The sequence below is a fragment of the Euprymna scolopes genome, chromosome 18, assembly GCF_053919585.1.
Source record: "Euprymna scolopes isolate OS-2025 chromosome 18, ASM5391958v1, whole genome shotgun sequence".
NCBI lineage: Eukaryota > Metazoa > Mollusca > Cephalopoda > Sepiida > Sepiolidae > Euprymna > Euprymna scolopes.
The window spans coordinates 13,068,004-13,080,885 of NC_136499.1; positions in this window are offsets into that span (position 1 = coordinate 13,068,004).

The following is a 12,882-nucleotide window of genomic DNA, read 5'->3' on the forward strand; positions in this document are numbered from 1 at the left end:
CTCTGCCTGTTCTACAAGTATTTTAATGGTGAATGCTCCGACGAACTGCAAGCACTTGTACCCCCTTGTCGTAAATACCCCCGACAAACCCGACAAGCAGCTAAATCCCACCCTACACAGTAGAGATCCCTAGATGTAAGAGAGCCTTTCTACTCAAGTAGTTTCTTCCCCAGAACTGCTAGACTTTGGAATTCCCTTCTGGTCCCCGGTTTTCCAACTGGACTGACATGCAGAAGTTCAAGTGTAACGTGAACAAACATCTTGCTACCCAACTCCCTATATAGTGCCCCTGTAGCTTAGGTCCCAGATAGTAGCCCCCTACATCAAAGTGGCAATGTGGCTTGTTTGGGGTGCAAATGTAATAAAAAAAATAATTCTTGATAAAATTATTTATAAAAAAATAGATGACTTAAGTGCTATCAGCTATAATCGAAACCGAACCCAAAACTTATGAAGAATTCTCGCTTTAAATTATTTATGACAGGAAATGGAATACATAAAAATTAAACGACCTGGATGTAAGTATGATACAGAAGATAACACATATCCATATAATAGGTACGTGCAAAATGAATGCCGATGCTCAAAATGTATACACATTTTAACCCACTCCTTTACTTAAAAGTTCACCAAAAATCAGAATTTTAATGAAATTTTCAATATATATCAGATAATGATTAGAAAATATAATGACCCCATTATATTTGTTTGAATTTTAGTGGACATATATTATTTTGTTCAAGCAAAAACGCCTTTACTAAAGTTATGGTGTTCAATATAAAAAAAATGAATGCATTTATTTATTTTTTTTTTTATAAAATAAAGCGCCGTAAATTGTGACAATAAAACATGGAAAAATTATTTTTTTCAGGAACATTACAAGAAAAGCCCCTAAAGTCCGTATTAATGAATTCAATCTAAAAAAAATAATTTCTCGAACTACCGATAGTATTATTGAATTAAGCATAGTTTATTTAATAGTTTCACACAAAAAATAAATAAATAAAATTGCAAAAAATATTTCTCCTTTTTTTAAATCGCAGGTTTTACGTAATTTTTATATATAAGATTCCAATATTTTCCTTGCTTGAATAAACTTGAACTTTTTGGCGTAACATAATTTTTATATAATTTTGAAAAATAAAATGTGTTTAATTTAAAAGGAGGAAACACAGAAGAATAATTGAATAAAAAATTGGTAACATTTATACAAACGTTCACGATAGGAATGTACAGATGTATGGCTGGAGAAAAACGATAACCAGCACTCCATTTCTCCTTATTACTACCTGGCGTCATTTACAGACAGACTTTTGCTTTTCTTACATTTTGGGTTCTTGTAGAACACGCATTAATACGACTTAGTTTGCATTTTCTTTAGCGAAGCAAAAATCTTCCGCTTTTGGGGGGGGGCTAATTAAGCCGTTTTCTACAAACAAAGTGTTTTTTAATTCAATTCAATATCGTAAGAGTTTACCTTACTAATTATCTTTGAAATAAACCTAGAAAACTCATATTTATCTTTTAAAATATTTTACAAAGAATTTATTTAACTTCAAAATTTTACTGAATTTGTCGCTGAATCTAATGTCGCTGTTAAAATATTTTTCATTATAACTTTTTTTCACGTGTACAAATATCTTTTTACCTTTAGGAAACTAAGCGTTAATCTTTCAAATACAATCAAAACGTAGTCGGAAACCTATAAAAATTATGATAAATCGGCTTTCAAAACTATAACTACCTATTTTTTCCGCCATTATTTTCTGTACTTACCATATGAAGAAAAATATATTTATATATATATAGATAGATAATTTGAGTTTCTTTAGCTATAATCGAAACCGAAACCAAAACTTACGAAGAAAAAATATGTATATATATATATATAGACAACAATGAGTTTCTTTAGTTATAATTATAAACAATATAATTTTATATTATATAAACTGAAACAAAAATTATGAAGAATTCTTGGTAAAATTATTTATAACAAGAAATGGAAATCATAACAATTAAATGACAGTCACTCGGAAGAAAAAAGATGTAAACGTGACACACTAAATGACACACATGTTATCGTATGTTAATAATAATAATAATAATAATAATAATAATAATAATAATAATAATAAAAATCGTATTTTAATAATATTAATAATAATATTATTAATAATAATAATAATAATAATAATAATAATAATAAAAAATTATAATAAAAAACAAATCGTAGTGTCGACATCGAGTGGTGCCAAACTAAGTAGTTGTGAAGAATCAATCAAGATGAAAACAACCCGCGAAAAAGCACTAAGTAGACCTCCACTTGATGACTGTGACAGGACGGAGACCATAGGGAGGCTTGTTGACACCTGAATTCCAGCAAAGTCTAATAGTCTTAGCTAGAGAAAAGTTCATAGCAAGTAACTGTTATGATAACGCAAATGTATTTGCAAAATCTATTAAACGATGTAGAGTATTGAAAATCTGGGTCGACGTGTTGTCATCGAGACTGGTTTTGGTCAGTTGGCAATCTTAATCATGAAAACTCTGGTTCAGCACAAATAATAATAATAATAATAATAATAATAATAATAATAATAATAATAATAATAATAATGATGATGATTATGATGATAATAATAATAATAATAATAATAATAATAATAATAATAATAATAATAATAATAAACTGGGACCTTGGAGAGGCTTAGTGCCACTCAAATTCCAGTATAAACCAACGGCCACTGCCAGCGAGAAATCAATGGTAAGAGTCTGTTGCGATGACGCAAATTCATTTGCAAATGCTATCGAAGGAGGTGGAGAGAGCTGGGCGTCTGGGAAGACTTGTTGTCACTCAGCTTCCAGAGAATACCACAGGTTTCCAATCAGATAGTTTGTTGACTTGTGCGAAAGCTCCATGTGAGCCAATAATAATAATAATAATAATAATAATAATAATAATAATAATAATAATAATAATAATAATAATAATAACAGCAATAATAATAATAATAAGAAGAAGAAGAAGAACAATAATAATAATAAAAAATAATGATAATAATAATAATGATAATGATTATAATAATAACAACAACAACAACAATAATAAAAACAATCGAAAAAAGAATGTCAGAAATTGGAATCAGAGGAATAACTGCAAAAGTACAACGACTAACGATAATGAAAACGAGTGAAATATTAAGGAAAACCCTTGAATATGCTGAGAATAATACAAGGCAATATAACGAATAAGCGTTACAGAGAATGAAGAACACCGAAACTGCATATTTGCAAGTTCTACACCCCCATCATACATCCCCCATTGTTTCATCACCGTCCCCCCCCCCAAAAAAAAATAATACCAAAGGGCCGAGAAGGGTCAATAAGGACTGAAGGACCGAGGAGCGAGCGTCAACCAGACCTCGGCTGGACAAGCGCAAAGAGAACTGGGACCTTGGGGAGGCTGAGTGCCACTCAAATTCCAGTATAAACCAATGGCCACCACCAGCGAGAAATCAACATTAACATCCACGGCACATTCCATTAACGTACTTGTAAAATAGCCACAGGGATGAAACATTGCGGCGATGTGGCAGAGGTTGGAGCTTGGCCGATAGTGCGATACTTACTAGATTTACGACTCGTTCTCTTTATTTAGATCCTGAGAGAAATTAGCGGTAGATGCACTTGCTATATGTGGTAACAATACAATATGCACGAACAATGGTGTCCTTGTAGAAGCATATGATTCTTTCAGGTGAGAGTAATTTTCTAGTACGGTATAGGAAGCCGACCTTTTTTGCACCAGTTTTGGTAATATCCTCAATGTATTTTTCCAATTCATGTTGCCTGTTCATTTTAAGCGGATGAGTGTGGAGAAGGAGTTTTCACGCAGGGAGTTATTCGTCATGGAAATCAGTGATTGATGATTTTTTTGTTTCCTTTTTGTAATTGTTACGTCATTATGACAAAAAGAAATGTCATAATTGTTGTCATTATGATAAAAAGAAATGTAATAATTGTTGTCATTATGATAAAACATGTCCTAATGATTAAAAGAAATATGTTAATTGTAACGTCATTATGATAAAAACAAATGTAATAATTGTTACGTCATTATGACAAAAGGAAATGCAATAATTGTTACGCCATTATGATATAAATAAATGTATTAATTGTTACATCATTATGATGAAAAGAAACGTATTAATTTTAACATCATTATGATAAAACATGCAATAATTACGTCATTCTGATAAAATGAAATGTATTAATTGTAACGTGATTATGACAAAAAGAACTGTATTAATTTTTACGACATTATGATAAAAAGAACCGTATAAATTTTAACGTATTATGATAAAAAGAAATGTAATAATTGTAACGTAATCATGATAAAAAGAACTTTATTAATTGTTACGTCATTATGATAAAAAGTAACGTATTAATAAACGTTATTATGATAAAAAGAAATGTAATAATTGTTACGTCATTATTATTAAAAATAGTAATTGTAACGTTATTATGACAACAAGGAAGTATTAATTGTAACGTTATTATGATAAATAGAAATGTAATAATAGTAACGTCATTATGATAAATAGAAATGTAATAATAGTAACGTCATTATGATAAAAAGAAATGTAATAATAGTTGTAATTATGATAAAAAGAAATGTATTAATTGTTGGCATTATGATAAAAAGAAATGTAATATTTTTACGGCATTATGCTAAAAGAAATGTAATAACTGAAATATGATTATGACATAAAGAAATGTATTTATTGTAACGTCATTATGATAAAAAGGAACTATTAATTGTAACGTCATAATGATCAAAAGAAATGTAATAATTGTAACGTAATTATGATAAAAAGCAATTTAATAATTGTGGTATTTATGATAAAATAAATGTAAAAATTGTTGTCATTATGATAAAAAATGTAATAATTATGAACTCATTATAATAAAAATAAATGTAATAATTGTAACGTGATTATGACAAAAAGAAATGTATTAATTTTAACGTAATTATGATGAAAAGAAACGTATTAATTGTAACGTCATTATGATAAAAAGAAATGTAATAATTGTAAGGTTATTATGACAAAAAGAAATGTAATAATTGTTACGTTATTATGATAAAATTATTATTACAATTATTACATTTCTTTTTATCATAATAACGTTACTATTATTATATTTCTTTTTATCATAATGACGTTTCTATTATTAAATTTCTTTTTATCATAATGACGTAAAGGTTATTACATTACTTTTTCTCATAATGACGTTACAATTTATACATTTCTGTTTATCATAATGACGAAATAAGTATTACATTTCTTTTTATCATAATGATGTAACAATTATTACATTTCTTTTCATCATAATGACGTTACTATTATCACATTTTTTTTAATCAAGATAACGTAAAAGTTATTACCTTTCTATGTAATAACTTTTACGTTATTTTGATAAAAAGATATGTAATAATTGTAACATCATTATCATAAAAGAAATAGTTGCCATTATGATGAGAAGAAATGTAATAATAGTTGTCATTATGATAAACAGAAATGTATAAATTGTATCGTCATTATGAGAAAAAGTAATGTAATAACCTTTACGTCATTATGATAAAAAGAAATGTAATAATAGTAACGTCATTATTAAGAACCGTATTAATTATTGTCATTATGATAAAAAGACAGGTATTAATTTTTACGCCATTATGATACACCGAAACGTATTAATTGTAACGTCATTAGGATAAAAAAAATGTAATAATTGTAACGTCATTATGAAAAAAAAAGGAAATGTATTAATGATTGTCATTATGATAAAAAGAAATTAATTAATTGTAACGTCATTATGATAAAAAGTAATGTAATGATTGTCGTCATTATGATAAAAACAGATTTTATTACATTTGTTTTATCATTGTTGTCATTATCATAAAAAATAATTTAATAATTTTAACCTACTTATGATAAAAGAAATGTAATAATTGTAACGTAATTATGATTAAAAGAAGTGTAATAATTGTAACGTCATTATGATAAAAAACTATAAATTTTAATGTCAATATGATAAAAAAGTAATATTTTTTACGTTACTATGATAAAAAGAAATGTAATAATAGTAACGTCATTATGATTAAAAGGAATGTAATAATTGTTACGGCATTATGATAAAAAAATGTATAAATTTTAACGTCATTATGATAAAAAGAAGTGTAATATTATTTGCGTCATTATGATAAAAAGAAATGTATTAATTGTAAGGTCATTATGATAAAATGTAATAATTTTTACGTCTTTAGTATGAAACGAAATGTAATAATTGTGGCGTCATTAATATAAAAAAAGAAATGTATTACTTGTTAAATCATTATAATACAAAATTTAATAATTATAACGACGTCGTGACAAAACAAAATATATTTATTGCTACGTCATTGTGATAAAATGAATGTATTAATGCTTTCATCATTATTATGAAAAGAAATGTATTAATTGTTACGTCATTATCATAAAAAACAATCTATTAATTGTAACGTCATTATGATAAAAAGAAATGTAATAATTATAACGTAATTATTATAAAAAGAAATGTATTAATTGTTACGTCATTTTAACATGACAGGTGCTCGTTTGGACTCCAATCTCTGGTCCCACTCGGCAATCTTTCACGATAAACACCCGCCTAGCTGAAACCACTGTCAAAAATTCCCCCACTCCTTATCTGTGCCAAAATCAAAACGTAGATTCCAGGAACAAAACTTCTTTCTTAGAAGTGCACGCCTGTGGGACTCTGTTCCGTTTGCCTGTTTCCCATCTGACTACAACCTGGATGTCTTCACGTCCAATGTAAACAAATTCCTGATGCACCGCCTCCTTAAGTAAGACACTTTATCAAATCTCCAACACTAACGTACTGTACACACAATAACCCTTATCCCTGAGTGGCTTCCGAGCCTAGATAAGTGGTGACTACCTTGTAAAAAAAGAAGAAATTGGGGTCAAAGTTAAAAAAATGAATTCTGCGGTCTCTACCAAATTACTCAGCCAGTGTTTGGTCTAAACATTTGAAATTTTACATAAAGTGTATCCAGAGATAGGGAAAGCTTTTCAATCGATTTTTGGCCGAAAAGTTTGCTTCCAAGGGGTCAAAGTTTAAAAGATTTGACCTTTGCGATCTCTAGCAAACTATTAAGCCAATTTTTGGTCTAAACATTTGGAATTTTACATAAAGGGTATTCAGACATGCAGCAAGCTTTTTAATTAGTTTTTTGGGCGGGAAGTTAGCTTCCAATAGGTCATAGTTGAAAGAGTTGATCTTTGCAGACTCTACCAAACTCTTCCGTCAATTTTGCGTCTAAACACTTGAAATTTTAGATGTAGGTAACTTGGACATGGATCAAATCGTTTAATTTTATTTGAGCCCAAAATAATAAATGTTAAGATGTCAAAATTGGGGTCAAAGTTTGAAAAAAATTGACCTTTGTGATCTTTACGAAATTACTCAGACGAATTTTGGTCTAAACATTTGAATTCTTACATAAAGGGTATTCACACGTTAGCCAAGTTATGAACAGTACATAGGGCCCGAGCAAAGCTGGGCTGAACTGCTAGTATTAACTAAAAACAATACATGACGTACGTGCGAGAGATTAACCATTACACAATTTAATTATATACACACATTATGTGACATATGGTAGCGTATCATCTATTAATATGCTTGTTTTTTGTTTCGTTAACATTACCGTTTCCTTTGTCCTCGTTGGCTCGTAGCCTTTACATTGCACGACAGGATTAACGCCGCCCCCTTCCTACTATTCCTACGTTTCTCTTATCTCGCAGCAAACTTCACTTACATGGCGACCTGTCAACAACGATATCCAAAGTTTCGACGACACATGCAATATAACAATGAAAGCACGAATCTGTTATGAACAGACACGTACTGCGTAACCATGAACATAGGCTAGGGACCGGGGTGAATGAATGTTATTTTATTTTTAAAGGCAAGATGAGCCCAAGGAGTAAAAATATACGTTTAAAATATAGTGAGCTAACGAATCAAGGGATTTTTATATTTGTTATCTTATTGATCACGTGTAGGTTTATTTTTTGTTAGATTTATAATGTTTCCCCGTTTTTTCTCTCCGTTAGAACCTTCTGTAAATACTTTATATTTCTTTTAGAAAACATTCTGACTAGATTAAAATGGCGGAGAGGAAAGTTCAACAATGAAAGCAGCAGATTGATGATTCGGATTTTTGTAATTGTTAACCTCGTTAAAAGAACTGTATTTATTTAATAATGAAATTTTTATTGTTCACAAATTTTTCCTGATTTTCAACAAAAACAATTAAAAAAATAAAAGAACAAGAAAGTGTTAAAATAGTAAATAAAGGTATGGAATATGTTATTTTATTTATTCCTCTTCTTCTTCTTCATATTATTATTATTATTATTATTATTATTAGTAGTAGTAGTAGTAGTAGTACTACTACTACTACTACTAATATGTACTACTACTACTACTACTACTACTACAGCTGCTTGCCATTGATTTCTCATTGGCTATTGGTCTTCGCTGGAATTTGAGTGGCAATAAGCCTCCCCAATAAGGTCTCAGTTCTCTTCGAACTTATCTGGCTGAAGTCTGGTCAGTTCATTGGTCTTTTCTTCCTCCAGGATTCTACTTGGTTATTTGGTCTCACTCTACTTTTTTGAGAGGAGGGTAGTGATGTGGCACAATGGGGTGGGGTTGGTTAGAGAACTTATAGATATGCGGTTTCAGTGTTCTTAGTTCCATGTAGTGTTTCATGTTTTGCCTTTACAGCAGTTTGTCTGGTCCATGCTTGTTGCTCCTGTATGTTAGTTTCCACTTTCAAGTGGTTTTCTTAATATTTCAGCTGTTTTTATTATTGTTGTTCGTTGTATTTTTACAGTCATTCCTCTGATTCCAATTTCTCCCATTCTTTTTTTAAAATTTTGCAGGATTGTTCCTAGTGCTCCTACTATTATAGGTATTATTTTGATTTTCTTCATCTTTTATATCCCTTTCAGCTCTCTGGCTCGCTCTGTGTATTTGCTCCGTTTTTCCTTTTCTTTGATATTCACCCTGTGGTCGGCTGGAACAGCAAAGTCTACAATTCGACATGAGTTTTCTTTATTATTATTATTATTATTATTATTATTATTATTATTATTATTATTATTGTCATTGGTCTTCTACTCATTATTATTATTTTTATTTTTGTTATTATCATTATCATCATTATTATCATTATTATCATTATTATTGTTATTATTATTAAAAAAAACAAATATTTATTGGTTATTACTATTACCACTAATATTATTACTACTAGTAGTAGTAGTGGTGGTGGTGGTTGTAGTGGTGGTATGTTTTTATTATTTTTTATTATTACTGTAGCTGTAATGGTAGGTGTTGTTTTTTGCTGTCATTGCTATTGTTGTTTTTGCTGTTAATATTATTGCTACTAGTGTTGCCATTATCATTGTATATTTTATTTCTATTGTTGTTGGTGGTGGTAATGGGAAAAGTGGTGGTGATGGAGGAAAAAGGTCTGGAGGGAATCTTTGACCTTGGAGGGGAACCCTCCGAGAGATAATGTCTCGATAAAACTATCGGTGGTGGTGTAACCTTAAATTCACTAATCCCATTTATGGGAGAATGTCAAATCAAAATATTGAAAATAACGACGTGAATGAGGCTGGAAAATCTTGTGATGGTCTAACATCAGGTAGGTGTCCCACTGATCAATAGGGTGGGTCCTGTCGTCATCATACAACCGTTCGAAATTCTGAGGATGTGGCTAGATATAGGGGCAGTGAGAATTGTCAGAGAGGGTACCAAGACACGAAGGAAGTTGGAACAGGAAATGTAAAATAAACGTCGACGGATGAGGAAAGAAGAGTACTGTGGGAATGCTTTGTAAGAAGTGAAAGTACGAAATCTGGTGGATATACCCGAAAAATTAAGGAAGAATGGGAATCGAGAGGAGGGGGACCTATAAGTTTGGTATCCCAGTTAAAACACATTAAATATAACAACCTACTTTCAGTGATTGCAAGAGAAGAAATTGAATGGATGGTTAGGAATGAAATGAATAACGAAAGTAAAATTGATGAAACTAGCTCGGATGAAAGAACTGAGAGAGTGGGAGTGCAAAAGGGAATGTAAACGATCATGGGAGGCGGACAACTGGGGATGTATGGAATCCTATGGTTAGGGGAAGTAATGAGAAAGAGTTTGAAGGATCTAAGGCAGATGAGATCATTGACTCTGAGACAATGGAGCCAGTGAAAGGAGCAGATGTATGGAAAAGTGGTGATGAAGTTCGAACTTTGACTTCTGTAGAAAAAGAAGTACTTCAGAAGTTAAGAGAGGTTCTTCTTAGAGACGATATCATAGAGATTCCAAGTATGAAGGCGGAAGGTGAAAAACGAGGTAAAAATAATTCAAGGAGTAATTCACAACATCATAAGAAAGAACATATCGATTACGGAACTTAACAGGCTTCTATATGCGGCGTCATACGTTATTGCGAATCGTCTTGGCTTATTACAGAAGAAAAAGGAAAAAAAATGAAGGATAGAAGGCCACATTGGCAGAGGCGACTTGAAGAAAGTATTAAACGGTGGCGAAAAGACATTGGTAGAATCGAAGAAATAAGAAAAGGAGTTAAACTAGGACAGAAAGCTAAGGACGAGCTTGAAAGGATTTATAGATTGCTGGAAAAGGGAACGATGAACGTTCTAACAATGTTGAAAGAGAAGGTCCACACTGGTGGTATAAAAATTAGGAATTTGTTAGAAAAAGTGTTGCATTTCAGCAGAATATCCTTTTCCGGAACAATCAGTCTCAGCTATATAAATAATTAAATGTTAGTAAACAGGCGAGAAATAACACCACTCCAAATGCAAAAGACGCAAGGAAGTTCTGGAGCGGGATTTGGTCCGTCGAAGTGCGATATAATGAGAAGGCTAGCTGGTTGGGAGAGGTCAGAGAAAGGCTATCAGAAATGCAGCAGATGAAGAACGTTGAGATAACCATCGATGACGTTAAAGCTGGCATACGAAGGATGACAAACTGGAAGGCACCTGGTCCAGATGGAGTGATGGGCTTCTGGTTTAAACAGTTCCCATGCCTTTATGCACCTATAGCTGCTGCTCTGCAAAGGGTTGTAGAGTCTAAAGATGTCCCTGATTGGCTTATGAAGGGAAGAACAACACTGATTAGGAAAGATCCTGCAAAAGGAACAGATGTCAATAATTATAGACCAATTTGTCATTGATGTGGAAACTGTTGACTGAAATATTTGCGGAGAAAATTTATGAACATCTAGACAGTAATGGTGTTTTTCCTGATGAACAAAAGGGATACCGGAAAGGCTCGAGAGGTACTAACGAGCAACTACTAATTTATAAAGCAATAATGCAGGATGCGAAGAAGAAGAAGAAGAAGAAGAAGAAGAGAAATATGAGCGTAGCATGGATCGATTACAGAAAGGCTTATGACATAGTTCCTTGTTCATGGAAACGTGAAATACTATTGATGATGAAGGTTGCTGAGAATGTTGTAGGGCTTTTGGTGACAAGTATGGTTCAATGGAAAACGGTGCTGACAGCAAACAGAGAAGAGATGTGACAGGTTGGCATTAAACGTGGGATATTTCAAGGAGATTCGTTATCGACACTTCTTTTTGTAATGATAATGATGCACCTGAGCATCCTCTTGAAGAGAGAAAAACTGGGGTATAACTTTGGATCTGGTGACAGACGCCTCGGCCATCTACTGTTTATGGATGATTTGAAAATATTCGGTAGAAATGAAAAGGAAATGGAGAGATTGGTAGGATTGTGGGGACATACTCAGAAGACATTGGGATGGAGTTTGGGATTAGTAAATGTGCGGTGGTGGTGAGGAAAAGAGGAGTAAAGTTTCATTCGAATGGAATAGTGTTGCCAAATGGAGGAATCATGAAAGAAATAGAAAATACAGGATATAAGTATTTGGGAGTGCTGGAGGGTGTAGGCATCATGAACAGAGAAATGAAAGAAAAAGTCAGGAAGGAGTATCTTAGAAGAGTGAAACTATTTGCAAAGTCGAAACTGTATGGAGGAAACCTAATGAAAGCAGTAAATGCATGGGCAGTCAGTGTTTTGAGATACAATGCGGGACTTTTAAAATAGTCTGACAAGGATTTGCATGCCATGGATATCAAAACAAGAAAAGTTTAAGCAATGTTTGGTATATTTCACTTTCGAAGTAGCGTAGCAATGCTGTATCAAAAGAGGAAAGATGGTGGGAGAGGATTGAAAAGTGTAAAAGATTGTGGTAGAACCGAGGAGATGTTGTTGAAGGAGCATGTGGTTAGAAGTGAGGAGTGGATGCTTAAGGTTGTGGCCAATGAAGTGGAGGTATGTGAGATCAAGGCTGATTATGTGAAACGTATGGATAGAGAAATGGCAGAGGAACTGGCTAGGAAGAAAATGCATGCAAGATTCTTCTAGGATATAGCAGAAGTGGCTGATGAAAGATCATGGCAATGGCTTAGAGCTGGGTGTCTGGCTAAGAGTACTGAAGCTTTTGTTTGTGCAGCACAAGAGCAGGCATTAGGAACACGATTGTTAAAAAAGTGGTTCTAGGAGAGGAAATTGCTGCAGAATGCCGGGTTTGTGGTAAAGCCTCAGGGTCAATTGCGCACCTTGCAGAAGGGTGTAGTGGACTGACCCAGAGAGAGTACCGCAAAAGACACGATCGCATGGGACTTCGGATATATTGGGAGGTGTATAAGAGGGCTGGGGGTGAAGTGTGCTAAAAATGGTTCGAAGAAGT